Source organism: Canis lupus, chromosome 18 (assembly GCF_003254725.2).
Source record: "Canis lupus dingo isolate Sandy chromosome 18, ASM325472v2, whole genome shotgun sequence".
Taxonomy (NCBI): domain Eukaryota; kingdom Metazoa; phylum Chordata; class Mammalia; order Carnivora; family Canidae; genus Canis; species Canis lupus.
Genome location: NC_064260.1, coordinates 44,105,276 through 44,120,423, shown reverse-complemented (window position 1 = coordinate 44,120,423; position 15,148 = coordinate 44,105,276). Strand labels below are relative to the sequence as shown.

At 43.6% G+C, this 15,148-nt stretch overlaps 1 long non-coding RNA gene across 3 annotated transcripts; it reads right to left on the bottom strand.

Annotated features, from left to right (window-relative positions):
- Positions 1–8,232: 8,232 nt before the first annotated feature.
- Positions 8,233–14,891, bottom strand: LOC112663268 (uncharacterized). 3 transcript variants are annotated; one of them, XR_007403391.1, is made up of 5 exons: positions 14,688–14,891; positions 10,916–11,035; positions 9,636–10,817; positions 9,244–9,467; positions 8,233–8,656 (listed from the first exon to the last, which is right to left on the bottom strand). It is a non-coding gene; the product is annotated as an uncharacterized LOC112663268 (long non-coding RNA). The 3 variants fall into 3 exon arrangements; XR_004806521.2 differs by having other exon boundaries at positions 9,244–10,817; XR_007403392.1 differs by having other exon boundaries at positions 9,244–9,888.
- Between the last annotated feature and the right edge of the window lie 257 nt (positions 14,892–15,148).

Genomic DNA, 15,148 nt, shown 5'->3' with positions numbered 1-15,148 from the left:
AAAGACACAAGGAAAATAAACTTTTCTAAACTTCCATCTTGGTAAGCTAGAAAAACAATACCAAATTTCATCTAAAGAAAGTAGAAGGAAAGAACAGATAAAGATGAAAGCAGAGATCAAATTGATAGAAAAAATAGACAATAAAATCAATATAGATAAAAGGTAGACTTTTATTTTTATTTTTTTTAAAAAGATTTATTTATTTATTCATGATAGACATAGAGAGAGAGAGAGAGAGAGAAGCAGAGACACAGGAGGAGGGAGAAGCAGGCTCCATGCCGGGAGCCTGACGCAGGACTCGATCCTGAGACTCCAGGATCGCACCCTGGGCCAAAGGCAGGCACTAAACTGCTGAGCCACCCAGGGATCCCAAAGGTAGACTTTTAAATAAGTAAGTAAAATCTATAAGCCCCTAGAAAGATCAAGAAAAGAAAGAGAGAGAGAAGAGAGAAATTACAAATTATATCACTGAGAAAAGAGATCATTACTACAGATCCTACAAACATTAAAAGATATGGTGATCTTAAGTACTATTTATTTATTTATGCCAATAAATTTGACAACTTAGATTAAACGAGCAAATTCCTGAAAACATAACTTACCATACAAGAAAAAGTAGAAATACTGCAGTCTAATATTCATTTAAAAAAACTGAGTCTTTAACTTAAAACTCTCCCTCAAAGAAACCTCCAGGGCTGGATATCTTTACTGATAAATTCCTCCCAATATTTAAGGAAGAAACGATGCCAATCACATACAAATACTTTCAGAAAACAGAGACAGAGAAAACATTTCCAAACTTGTTTTACAAAACTAACATACTCTGATAACAAAATCTGACATTTTTATTATTATACGTTATAAGAAAGGAAAGGAAAATTATAGGTCAATATCTCTCATAGATGTAAATGTAAAAATCTCAAGCAAAATATTAGTAAATCAAATCTAGTGACATATGAAACAGGGAAATAAATTATGATGAAGTGGGTTAGTCCAAGAATGCAAGGTACTGTAACATTCTTTCAGTGCAATTCACCACCACATTACAAAATGAAGAAAAATTATAAATTACCTCAATAGATATAGATTTATTCTTTGACAAAATTCAATATCTGTTCATAATAAACTACCAGAAAACAGAATAGAAAGGAATTTCCTTAATCGAATAAATGGTACCTACAAAAAGTTAGCTAACAACATTTAATAGTGAAATAGTGAACGCTGCCTGCTGCAATTAGAAACGAGATGAGGAAGGCTACTATCCCTGCTTCTATTCATCGTTATACTAAAGATTCTAGCCAGTGGAATAAAGCAAGAAAAAGGAAAGGTATAAGATTGAAAAGGAAAGGTAAAACTAACATTTATTCATGTATGACATAAGATGGTATATGCCAAAAATTCAAAAAGATTTATGAACAAACTATTAGAATATAATAAACTTGGAAAGGTTGCTTAAACAAAGTGACTTCATAAATCAATTGTACGTAATATTAAGGCAAATTGGAAATAGAACTTTAAAATCTTATTTAGACGTAGATTTTAATTATTTTATTATTTATTTATTTATTTATTTATTTATTTATTTATTTAGACGTGGATTTGTAAAAATCAAATGCCTCAGAAGGAAAGCAATGAAAAATTGCAGGATACACAGAATACTATAAAATATTGTTGAGAGAAGTCAAATAAGACTAAAAGAAATGGAAAGGCATTTCATATTTATTGACTGGAAGACTCAATACTGTTTCTCCCCAGATATCAATGATCTCTCCTACCTGATTTATGGACTTAGTACCACCTCAATCAAATCCCAGAAGGAAGTTGATAAGATGACTCTAAAATATACACAGAAATATAGAGCAACCAAAATAGCCAAAATGGCCTTGAAGGAAAATAAAGCTAGAGGACTGATACTCTCAGATATTAATACTTTAACTATAAAGCTACAATGGTTAAGAAGACTATATGGTTTTGGTGCAAGGATAAACAAATGGAAGAATGAAGTGGAATAGAGTCCAGCAACAGACCCACACTTCTATGGTCACTGATTTTTTTTTTTAATGGTCAACTGATTTTTGACAATAGGCCACTGCAACTCAAGGGATAAAGGATGCTTTTTAAATAAAATGCTCTGTTGTTCTTCCATCAATTGGCTATCCATATAGATAATAAGGAAGCTTGATCCCTACTTCACAACATGCACAAAATTAATTTGAAATGGATTATAGATCTAAATGTGGGAGACAAGAGTCCAAAGCTTTTAGTTGAAAACACAGAAGGATGTGTTTATAACTTTGAGATAGGCAAAAAATTCTCAAACAGGACATCAAAACCATGAGCCATAAAATAAGCTTCATTAAAATTAAGACCTTCTGTTCATTAAAAGACATCAGGAGGGTGAAAAAGCAAGCCCCACACTGGGAGAAGATATTCACAATACATATATGTGAAAAATCAGTAAAACAAAGTCAAACAACTCAACTAAACATTGGGCAAAAAACTTAATCACTCCATAAGAGAGGATGTCCAAATGACCAAAGAACACAGGAGAAGGTTCTCAACATCATTCTTCATCAAGAAAAGGTCAATTGAAACTACAATGAGACATCACTACATACTGTCCAGAATGAGTGAGGATAAAAATCAACAATACTGTTATCAATTATGTGGGCCACTTGGAATTCACTCACCTAATGTTGTGGGGAGTGTAAATTAATATGATTACATTAGGGAACTTTTTGATACTTTTCTATAAAGTGAAACACATACCTATCTTATCACCGAGCAATCTGAATCAAGGTAAGTACCTAAGAGATAGTACTATGCACATGTCCGTCAAAAAGCATACAAAAATTGTTTATAGTAGCTCTGTTCAAAATAGCCAATAATTGGACAAAGCCTAAATGCTCACCACCAGTAGAATGGATCCCTGGTAGTCACACAATGGGATACTACACAGCAATGAAAGTAGCAAAATTCTGCTATTCTCTACAATGGGGGTGAATCTCACAGATACAATGATGATCAAAACAAGTAGATGTTAAAATCCATATATTGTATGATTCCATTTTCATGCAGTTCAAGAATTAGCAAAACTAACTCGGAGTAACAGAATCGAAATAGTGGTTGCCTCTTGGGGCTTTTGTCTGGGTGGCATCTTCTGGAGCTGGAAATGCTCCATTTCTTGACTTGGGTGTCGGTTATATGGGAACATACAATTTGTGAGCATTAAACCTGATTTGTGCAATTTTCTTTATGGATGTTATACTTCAGTGACAAGTTAAAAAAATAGGATGCTAATGAGGAAAGCTGATGACAACAGGGGTGGGCAATGGGTATCTGCATACTTTGCTGGAATAATTATAAATCAATACAAAATATTGGAAGGAAAATTAAAGAAAAACCTTAATAACGGACATACTACCCAGTAATTTCATTCTTAGAAAATCCCTAGAACCCAACAGGCAAAGATGTGCGCACAAGAATGTCATGACACAAAGATGTGTGCACAAGGATGTCACTGTCATTATTACAACAATGTCCAAAAATTTGACAACACCTGAATGTCTCCAGACATGTTGAATACAATGCAGCTATTATAAACCCTATTACAGGGGAAAGGTTATGGATTTGTGAAGATGTTCCTGGTATATTGCAAAATTGAAAAGATCATTTGACTCTTGCTTCTCAATAAGGCATCCCTTCCTCCAGCTGCCTTCCATCTGCTTACATTGTGATCTGAGATTTCTGATGCCTCCTCCTTCTGCCCAAGGCGGGGGTTTGGGGTTCTGTTTCTTTTTTTCTTGTTGTTGCTTGAAGCTAATCTTCAAGAGAGGAGATGGAATTCTCTTCACTTCATCTTAACTTCCTTAACTTGGTAGGCACCCATGACTCTTGGAAGGGAAATCTTGTCCTGTCAGCATCCAATTATTATTCTAGGTAATATTTAGAATAAAGCTGAAAGTTTCACCTTCAGTCTGCCTCCCTCAAAAATATCCCATTGAGATTTTTCAAATGGGTTTTATTAAAAAAAATTCAGATTTGCAGAAACATTGCAAAGATATTACGGAGTTCCCATATACTCTTCACCTAGCTTCCCCTGTGATCAATGTGTACATTAGTATGATATATTGGTTATAGCTAATGAATGAATATTGATACATTATTATTAACTGAAATCCATCATTTATTCAGATTCCCTTGGTTTTTCACCTGCAGATGTTTTGCTGTGGGATCCCAACCAGGATATAACCTTACTGTAGTTATCATATCTCCTTGGGTTCCTCCTGGCTCTGCCAGTTTCTCAGACTTTCCTTCTTTTTGATGACCTCAATTTTGAGGAGTATTGGTTGGGTATTTACAGACTGCCCCTCTCTTGTAGTTTACCTGATGTTTTTCTCATGGTTAGATTGGGGTCATGGGTTTGAGGGAGAAAGCCATTGAGAGTTTGATGGAATGCCATTACATTTATAGGATAATTGGAGCAGAATGGACATTTCTACAATACTGAGTTTTCCTTCAGGGACGTGGTATATTTCTCTGTCCGACTCAAGTCTTTTTTTTTACGATCGTCAGTGAACTTTTATAGTTTGCTTCTTGTGGACCTAACATATTTCTTGTTAGGTTTATTTCAAGGTATTGTGGCTATTGTGAGTAGGATCTTTCTAAAGATCCTAAATTACATTTATTTCTAAACTGTCCTTGCTGGTCTACTGGAAAGCCATTGATTTTCGTAAATTTATATTCTGACTAGCCATCCTACTAAATTCACCCATAGTTTATGATAGTTCTGACTTGATTCTCATGATTTTTTTATAGAACAAGAATCTCACGCAAATAATTATTTCCCCCCCTTTTTAAAATATGTATGCATCTTAGTTAATTTTCTTTTCTTATTACATTCGTTAGAAGCTCCAAAGCAATATTGATTAGGAATAGAGACAACAGGGGCATCCCCGGTGGTGCAGCGGTTTAGCGTCGCCTGCAGCCCAGGGTGTGATCCTGGCGACCTAGGATCAAGTCCCACGTCAGGCTCCCTGCATGGAGCCTGCTTCTCCCTCTGCCTGTGTCTCTGCCTCTCTCTCTCTGTCTCTCATGAATAAATAAATAAAATCTTAAAAAAAAAAGTCAAAAAAATTCTTAAAAAAAAGGAATAGAGACAACAGGCATCTTTGTTTGTTACTGACATCAGCTTTTCACTTGTTTTTATGATGTTTCCTATAGGTTTTTGATAATCTCTTACATTTTGGAAATGTTCTTCTATTCTTATTTTAGTAGGAATTTCTATTAGGAATGAAAACTAAATTTTATCAATGCCTTTTTTGACATGAGAATTAGCATCTTTTTTTTTTTTTTACATTATCTTCTTAGTACAGTGATTATTGCTGTTTTGTTTCCCTTCGTGGTGCCAATTTGCTTGCTAGACCAGGCCCCCTCAAGGAAACTTCTCGGCCAGCCTTTGCCCCCTTGCACCTGGGGAAAGCTCACCTAAGACTCCCTATACCTTTGTCCACCTCAGAAATCAAGGCACACATGTAGAGGTCAAACAGTGACCCATCAATGGTCATGGGGGCCATGGGAAAGGAGAAAGCCAGTTTGCTCACCCAGAACCATAGGAAAGGCACAGGGATAGGAGGGACCAGGTCCCTCAGAAGGTTAAGGTGAAGCCTGTGGCTGAAAATACAGCAATCTTTTTTCAAAACCTATGCAAGGAGCATTGAGACCCCCAGAGGGCCCATCCAACCCCCCTCATGGCAATTGAGGGGCTATCCCTCTCCTGTACCTGCAGACCACCAGAGATACCTTCTCTAGAGAAATGGATACAGGGAATCTTCTAACTTGATTTCACGAGGCACGAGGAGGGTGGGAAAGTGCTGAATTAAAAACAGATGCATGGGTGCCTGGGTGGCTCAGTTGGTTAAGTGTCTGACTCTTGATTTTGGCTCATGTCATAATCTCAGGGTTGTGCGATCAAGCCCTGCACTGGGCTATGCAATGGGCATGGAGCCTGCTTAAGATTCTCTCTCTCCCCCTCCCTCTACTTGCCCCCACCTCTCAAAAACAGAACAAAAGCCAAAACACACACACACACACACACACACACACACACACACAGATGCTTAAGCAGAAGTTGGAGACTTCCAGCTTCCTCCCCACTCAAGTCCAAAATTAGGGGTCCATCTGACCTGGCATCACTTTGAAGTCACCTTGGACTAGACCCATTATCCCAACTCCCACCTCTGTCCCCCACATACATGCACACTGGTAGAGTGGAGGATTGCCGTTTGTCGAAGAAGGGAAGATGTACACCACATGGTCCACATGGGATCAACTCACTGTAGCCTTCCAGTAAGCCCTGTCTACAAATCCACCCACCTAGGCCCCACTCTCAAAAGGAAAAAGGCAGCCAAGTATCCCTGGACATCTGAAGAAAAGCCCAACATGAAAGAGAACACAATAAACAGAGGAGAAATCAGGTTAAGGAAGGAAAGAAGCAGGTAAAACAGAACGGTGGGATGGGGCAATATTCCTAGAGAAGAGAAAATGTTGCCTCCATTAAAAATAAAGGAAGCTGTAAGAACAGGTTTCTTACTCCTCTGTTTCTTAATAAAAATTTAAAAATATGAGAACTAAAACATTTTAAAAAAGAGCTTAAATGTTGAAAGATAAGGTCCTGGACATCTCCCAGAAAGTACAGTAAAAAGGCAGGAATTGTGGTATATTGATGGAATGAAATGTTACCCAATACTAAAAATTAACAGACTGCTGGTTCAAGCAATGGCATGCATTAATCTCTAAATATGCTGGACAAAGGGTTGTAAAACAAAACAAAACAAAAAACAAAAAAAACACAGAAACCAGAAACCAAAATAACAAGAATATGTGACAGAGGGGCGCATGGGTAGCTCAATTAAGCATCTGACTCTTGATCTCAGCTCAGGTCTTTTTTTTTTTTTTTTTTAAGATTTTATTTATTTATTCATGAGAGACACACACACAAGAGAGAGGCAGAGACATAGGCAGAGGGAGAAGCCGGCTCCATGCAGGGACTCCAGGATCACGCCCTGGGCCAAAGGCAGGCGCTAAACCACTGAGCCACCCAGGGATCCCCTCAGCTCAGGTCTTGATCTCAGGGTCCTGAGTTAAGCCCTGCGTTGGGCTCCATGCTGGGTGTGGAGAGTACTTAGAAGCAGGAGGAGGAGGAGAAGGAGGAGGAGGAGGAGGAGGAGGAGGAGGGGAAGGGGAAGGGGAAGGGGAAAAATATGTGACAGAGGCCACAAGTATCCCACGAAGCCTAGAGGATTCACTATCTGACTCTTTTCTGAAGGTTTGCTGATCCCTATTAGAAGAAAAAAATGTCTCCAGGAAAAAACAAAGCTCTCTGCTCTATAATCTAACAAGTTTGAGGATGTTGAAAATTATAGTGAAAGGCATTCTCTACAGTGTTGGAGGGTGTATAAAATCTAGGCTGTTAAAAAAAACAAATAAAAAAAGATGAGCCTATTATGATCTGTTATGAACTCTAGGAAAAACAAAAAGCTGTAAAATAAAGGAAATTTAATTATAGTGTGTCTTTGACTCAGCAGCTCACAATACTCATGTGGTCATTACAGTGAAAACACAGAGTAGGAACACAACCCAACACTGAGATTTGACCAAATTGAGCCTGTGGCAGTGGTAGGTGGCGGGCATCAGGGAAAAGAAAATGAATTTAAAGTAGTGAATGAACTAAAGACTCGCATCTACCATGTCAGAAAAACCAACAGATAATGTCTAAAATTGATCCATCAACAGCTAGCAATATAAGCACAAAATTTAAGAATTTGGAGGCAAGTGTGAGCTGCGCCAAAATAAATTCCAGATGGGTCGAATATTTACACAGAATATTAAAAGTAAATTAGAAGAAAATTGAGGACAATGTCTTTACAGTTTCCTTCAGGAGAAGGTCTTTCTAACTATGCCCACGAAGCCATAAACAAAAGGAAAAACAAAACATTTGAATTTCCATATAGTGAAGAACATCATAAATAAGCTTACAAAAATTTTCTGAACTGGGAAAATAAGTTGCATTATATATTTCAAACAAAGGTTTTTGCTATCCTTAATACGCAAACTACATTTATAAATCAATAAAAAGACACAAGGTTACGAATTTAAAATAGACAAAGGATATGATCAAGCAATTCACAAAAGTCCAAGAGATTTGTAAACATGTAAAAATATGCTCATTTTGCTAACGAAATCATGTCCCTTAAAACAACAATGGAGCATATCACTTGCGCATCAAACTCTTGAAGATTAAGCATATTGGTGACATTTCAGGGTGTAGAGAAACCAGCCCCCTCATCCTGAGTCAAGGAGAACTGACACTGGTTCAATCTTCGGAGGGTAGTTTGGCAAAATTGCTTCAGAATGTACAGCTGGGCATACGCTTTGACCCTAAAACTCCACTTCTGGAACTTATTCCAAGGGAATAATGAGAGATGCACACAAAATAGACATGTAAGGACATTTACTGCAGCATGTTTACAAGAGAAGAATATGAACCAACCTAAATATCCATTTGTTTGTGTGTCTTTATGTTCGTCTTGCCTGGGTCCCTGTGAGCTTCATGTGACAAGTGGCTCTCTTGGGTACTATCCGGTGTGCAGTAGGTCTTAATGTTTTAGGAACGGATGGGTGGATGAGTGAGTCCATGAAAGAAGAGAGGGAAAGAGGAAAAACTATGTTGAAGGTTATTTGCAGTTATCTACTCTACTGATTCTCGCATTTCTTAATTTCATGTATTAGTAGACATTCCAAAAAATTGAGGAAACTAATTGCTATATGTTTGATCACTTTTTATTTTGCCAAGTAGGGTCACTGGGGGAAAAAAAAACCCACGAAGCTACCTCCATCATTTGCATGTGAGATTACAATCAGTTCATAAAGGGAAAAACATTAACACCAAAATAATAGGGAATGCATAATCGCAAATATAAGATCCTTGTAGTTGAATAGATTTGCTTTAAGAAATGATCTACAGGGATCCCTGGGTGGCGCAGCAGTGTGGTGCCTGCCTTTGGCCCAGGGCGCGATCCTGGAGACCCAGGATCGAATACCACGTCGGGCTCCCGGGGCATGGAGCCTGCTTCTCCCTCTGCCTGTGTCTCTGTCTCTCTCTCTCTCTCTCTCTCTCTCTCTCTGTGTGACTATCATAAATAATAAATAAAAATTAAAAAAAAAAGAAATTATCTACATTACCTTATGGTTTTCGTCTCCTCCACAATCAGGGAGAAGTTCTTCTCTGGCAGAGGTGTCTCCATGGACCGGCATGTGAAAGCTGGTCTTTCATTTCACAGACTGCTCCACTGAGGCTCGGAGCAGATGTAGGACCCAGCTCTAGTCCCCCAGCAGCCAGATAGCAGGAGGAGGACCAGAACCCACATCTCTTGACTCCTGGCCTGGAGCTGTCTTCACGACAGTACCTACGACCAAGCAACGTGCCTGCACTTGCCTAGAATGGAGAATAATTCCCATATTCCCCTATGGTGGGCACTTTGGAACTCATTAAACCTGAGACCTGACCTGGGCATAAATTCTCTCCACAAGAGCCCCAGCCCTGACTTACATACCTCCAGTGGCGGGAAACTCACTATTTGCACCCTTTGGCTGTGGGAGTGGTTCCATTTCTTTGGCAGTTCTCCCCTCCTGCTTTGGCCTCGGCTGAAATCTGTCTGGCTGTGGTTGCACCCAGCAGTCTTGAATCTGCTCCCCCATCTCCATGGGGTCCTGCAGGTTTAGGAATGTGTGGCATTCAGGAGTCTTATCCTAGAGTTGGCAGGGACTGGAGAACAGCCTCTCAAGACCTCAGTCTCCACCTCTCCTTCCTTCCCGTTCCCTAGTGCACTAGAAGAAAAGAGCAATACCGGGAACATCTTTTATCAGTTGATGATTGAATGCAACATTCCCAACCCAATTTAGGGATGAGGAGACAGAGACTTAGGGATAGATAGAGGGTACAGAAGAAGTCCCCTGAGATGCAGGGATTTGCCCAGATTCTCAAATTTGGGAACAAGGCTCCACAGCTAGCCCTCAGTTCAAAGTCTCCCCCTTATCTGCTTTTTCTGCTTTTACCGATCTCCCAAGGCGCTGTGGGTTACAAACATCAGAAAATTATCTCTCAAAAAAAAAAAAAAAAAGAAAAAAGAAAAAAAGAAAATTATCTCTCACAGCTCTGGAGGCAGAAGTCCAGGATTGGGTGGCATCTGGTGAGAACCCACTTCCTGGTTCAAAGATGACCATCTTCCATCCATCCCCTCACATGGTGCACGGGGCGGGGGATCTCTCTGGAGCCTCCTTTGGATGGGCGCTGGTCCCATTCGGGGGGGAGCCCCACCCTCAGGACCTAACCACCTCCCAGAGGCCCCACATCCTGATACCAGCACATTGGGGATTAGGTTTCAACATATGAACCAAGGAGGGGGGCACAGACATTTCACCCACAGCACCGGGAAAGGGAGTTTGGGTGTTTTGAGCTTCTCCAGTGGGCACAGCGGAGGGCACACCCTGCCTCCCCACCGAGCCCCGGAAGGTGGGTAGTTCCCCAGTCCCTGGAAGGGACGTCAGATGGGCAACCAGAAAAAGAGAGACGCGTCCACATCAGCCTCCTCTCTAAGGAGGGGTGGATTAAACGAGATGCCAACCTTGTCACCTGGCACTCCGTAGATGTCAGTCGTCACATGGCAGCCTAGGTGATTGTGTGAAACACAAACCCGTTCCCACGTCTCCCTGGCTTGAAGGTTGCCAGTGGTTTCTGTGCCTCAAATCAATCCACACTGTGGGAAAGCATGGTCCACATCCCTGCCCTTCCCCACTCATCTCCCTCCCTATGTGCCCCCCACCCCCACCCAGGCCACATTCTGGGCACACTGACCTGCTGCCACCTCGGCAAGGTCCTGCTTCGGACCCCTGCATGGGCAACTCTTCTCAGCTCTTGGTGGGCCTGGTCCCTTCATCTGTCCAGACCCCTCTGCTCCGCGTGGCCTTCCCAGTCCTGAGGGGGTGAAGTGGCTCCTTTGCCGCCACCCCACGAAGCCCCACCTCCACCCCAATCACCTGGAGGCTTCCTAAGCAGTTGTGAGTGGTGCTGGCTTCTGCAGAAAAGAGGGGTCTGTTTCCTGCCATGTCGTGACAGGAGGAAATAATGGGGGCTACTTTCGGGGAGGGAATAGGTAGGGGATAGCGGTTTGGGCTTCCTGGGGAGCTGGCAGGAGAGAGGCAAGCTGTTTGTCAGTTGAGCAAAAAATAGCAATGCTCATCTGACCCAGGGCATTAGGTCTTAGCCACCATCAGCAGCTGGGCGAGGAATCCCTTGGTCTTAAGCCAGTCCCTCCTTCCTTCCAAGAGAGGGATCCCTCAGCTGTTGGGCAAGTGGACAAGACCAGACCAGAAGAGGACCGTGTCTGGCTCAACACGAGGCCCGTGGAATGCTGGTCCCTTGAGAAACTCTTCCAGACGCAGATTTATTTTAAATGTTGATTTCTTGCAATTAAAATGGAGGGGGGCACATCTTTAATAGAGGACAGACGAAATAAAGCTGAGTCAGTTGGATTAGAAGTGGGAAAGAGTGAATGAGGAGGAAGCAACAGCCAAAGTTGTTGGGAAGAGGGGTGGAGTTTGGCTCTGAGCTTCCTGGCAGCCAGTGCAAAAAGGGAAACCTGATCAGTTATGGAGCTCTTCTTATTAGCAAAGGACATGCTTGCCAGTTCCACGGGTGAAATGCAGTTGATTTTCAGGTTTTGATTTTTCCAGGCACTAAATCTGAATGAAATTTCTCCCTTGAGGGCTTAGAAGGGATTATCAGTATATGCCATGAACAACATCCTTGTTTTATAGCAAATGTGGAAGTGAATCGCTAATGATCCAGGGGGCATTTAGCTAGCTAGTATCACTGGATGTATATTTTGCAGTATCATTATTAGCAGTGGGTAAGGAAAGTCTCAGATTAGCTTTTCTTTCCCAAGAGCTGAACTTGGTTCACTTAGAGGATCTCAGTCTCAGCTTGTTAGTACATATTTTGCGAGGGGAGGTCATGGGGTACCTACCTGCCTTCACATCACAAAGTTCTGGTCACTTCTTTTTGTGCGATAGACCCAAGAGAGAAATTTGGGAACTATTTTTACCAACCATTAGGTTGAAAAGCTGCATTATGGGAAAGGACAATGAATGAGAAGTGTCCAAGAGTGGAAGGCATTGAGCAACGGAGTCAAGCAGACCCAGGTTTGAATCTTATCCTACCTCGAACTAGCTGTGTGGCCTTGGGCAATTTTCTTAACCTCTCTGAGCATGGTTTTCCTGTCTGTAAAAATAGTGATGATCAGATCTGCCTTGGATTGTTGGGTCAAATGGAAATGTCCCAAAAGTGTGTGCAGTGTTCCCTTCACTTCAATCTCTTTCTCTCCCTCCTCTGCTGGTTTCAGGGAATTCAGGTGAAGCTCCCACCCTACCCCTGTTTCTTTGTTTCAGGCCCAACTCAGCCACAGAGGGAAGCTGAGGCCCAGCTTCACAAGATCTGCCTTGTTCACACCACGTGTGAACACCACTTGTCTGTGGCAATTACCTTCAGACCCCAGAGCCACTTTCTGCCCACACTCATCCAGAGCACCTGCGCCAACCCTTGAGTTGCCATGGGTTCCCTTGGGAGATGGTTCCAGCAACTATCTCAGCTTTGTTTCAGATTCCTTCCTGTGCATTGGTCTTGATTATGTCTCTATGGGGCAACTTCTTGCCGGCAGAACTTTTTGTGGGATCCCTGGTCCAAACTCTTCATGCCCTGCAGAAAGAAACTAGAGCCCACATAGGAAGAGTCTGAGCTCCAGGTTACATGGTCTGGGCAGGGGGCTACGCTCTCCGAGTATGACACTTGAAGCATCAGCTCCCCAGCCTGCAACGCTCTAGGTTCCACTTCACAGATGCAGCCTTGGGACTAAGTATTCCTGGCAAAGGGAAGCCAGATTGGGCCAAATGGCTGGACAGATTTAAATAGAAAACTGGCACCACAAGATAAAATTCCCTCCTTGCCTCACTTACCAGCTCATTCTCTTACAGACCTTTTTTTTTTTTTTTTTTTTTTTTTTGGCTTTCTGGCCTCATCTGCAGTTCCTCTGCCCACCACCCACTCTCTACTCTGGTCACAGAGGACCACATGTCAGACACCGTGGGCACTTCACCGCCTCTGGGTCTCTGCTTGTGCTATTCACCTTCTGGAAATGCCACCCTACTGCTGCTGGGAATTCCAGGTCCCTCGAAAGGCATGCCTCTGACATCACTTCTCTGGCCGACCCTGCTCCTCAAGGGGAATGAACGGCTCCTTCCTCAGTGCTCTTCCCCTGCCTAAGCACTTGGCCTCCAGGATAATGCTTAGGGAAGCTGGGTGTGCGTTCACCACGGAACTGTTTCCAGTTAGCTGTGAGACCTCCATCTCCTGGCCAGATGGAGACCTCCTTGAAGGACCCGCTTCGCTATCTTGGTACTCCCCTGTACCCAATACCCTGCCTGGTGTGGAACAGATATACACTCTGGGAACTTTTATATTTGTATTGAATGTCATATGATGGTGGCATTTGCTACTGTTACTTGAGCATCTACTATGAGCAGCTTGGTGTTGGATGGGCCCCTTAAATACACTCTCATGGCCCCTCACACAGAGCCCGCAGGCAGCAAGGGCAATTCCGGTGCCTCCCTTTGCAGAGGAGGGACCTGAGGCTCAGAGAGGGAAGTCACTTACTCAAGATCACACAGCTAGTAACAGCCATTGGATCCCAAGAAGCTGTGTTTTTGATGTCAAAGTTAAGGGGGGGGAAGGATGATGTGGTGCCTAAAGTTTTTTGCACACCCCACCCCCATCCCCAACATCCAGACTCCGGGACCTGACCGTGGACGCCCATCTTAGGGCCAGGCTCCCAGCCAGCAGCGAGCTTGAGTGGGAACCTCATTCCCCCGGGGGGAGGCCTCCCTGGGGTGGTACCCAGCGGAGGCCGCCTGTGCCAGCTCTTGCAAGGGCTGCGATGGATTTTTTGAGGGGGCGGGGAGGGGGCGCCCTCACTGGGCAGCGCCCCACCTCGGCGCCTTCGTGGGACCGAACCCCTCCAAGCACCTCCGACTGGGGGCGCGCGGGGGGTGGGGTGCGGTTAGGCTCCCGAGTTCCAGCCGGCGTCGCACAGCCTCCCGGGGCAGGAGACCTTGCCGTTCCGCCACCAACCAGCCTTGCAGACAATGCCAGGAGCACGGGGTTATTTTGGGAATGGTTGTCCTGGTTACGCCATCCCGCGGTGTCCTCTGCCCCCATCGCCACCCCTCCGGCTTCGTGGGCGCCGAAGGCAGCGTCTCCGCCTCCCCAACACTTTTGTGTCTGTGAACGTTCCGCCCCACCTTTCCCTGGCTACCTGGTGTCTCCGTGACACTGAGTCCCATTCACAGATGGAGAAACTGAGGAACCGAGCCACCGCGCGCGGCTTCAACAAACGTCTTTCCCAAGTCGGCCGGGGGGGACCAGCCGGGCCCGATTCTCAGAATCTCAAAGCCTCCAACGAATTTCGATGTGAAGCTCACGTGCGAATGAGCTTTCCCACTGGAAACCGCAGCCCCACCGAAACGGTTAACATTTCGAGCGAACCCCCCCCCCCCCCCCCCAGTCCCTTCCATACCCTGGGCTCACAGCGGGTCTCCCGCTTTACAACTTTAGTTCGTGTCTGCAAACTGCTGGGCATTCAAAGGGTTAAAAGGGACCCGGCGGGGGCCCGCTGCTCTGGGCGGGGTGTCCCGAAAGGGTTAAAATTATCAACGCCTTCATTCCCCGGGACCATCCTGTTCAGCGCGGGCAGCCTCGGGGCCAGGAGAGCCGGGGAGCCCCCCCCGCCCCCCCACGGAATGACTTCTTAAAATTCTAGAACTTTTAATTCCAACCAACCAAAAAAAAAAAAAAGAAAGAAAGAAAAAAAGTGTCCCAGTTCGAAAGTTCTTTTAACCTTTTCTTTTTTCATTTATTTTATTATTTTTTTCTCTCGGTTTCTCCGCGGGCTAGATTATAAAACTCGCCGCCTCCGTGTGGGTTCGAGGAGCCAGGTTCCCCCCTCCGGGCCAGCGCGCGGGGCGGGGGCCGAGGGGG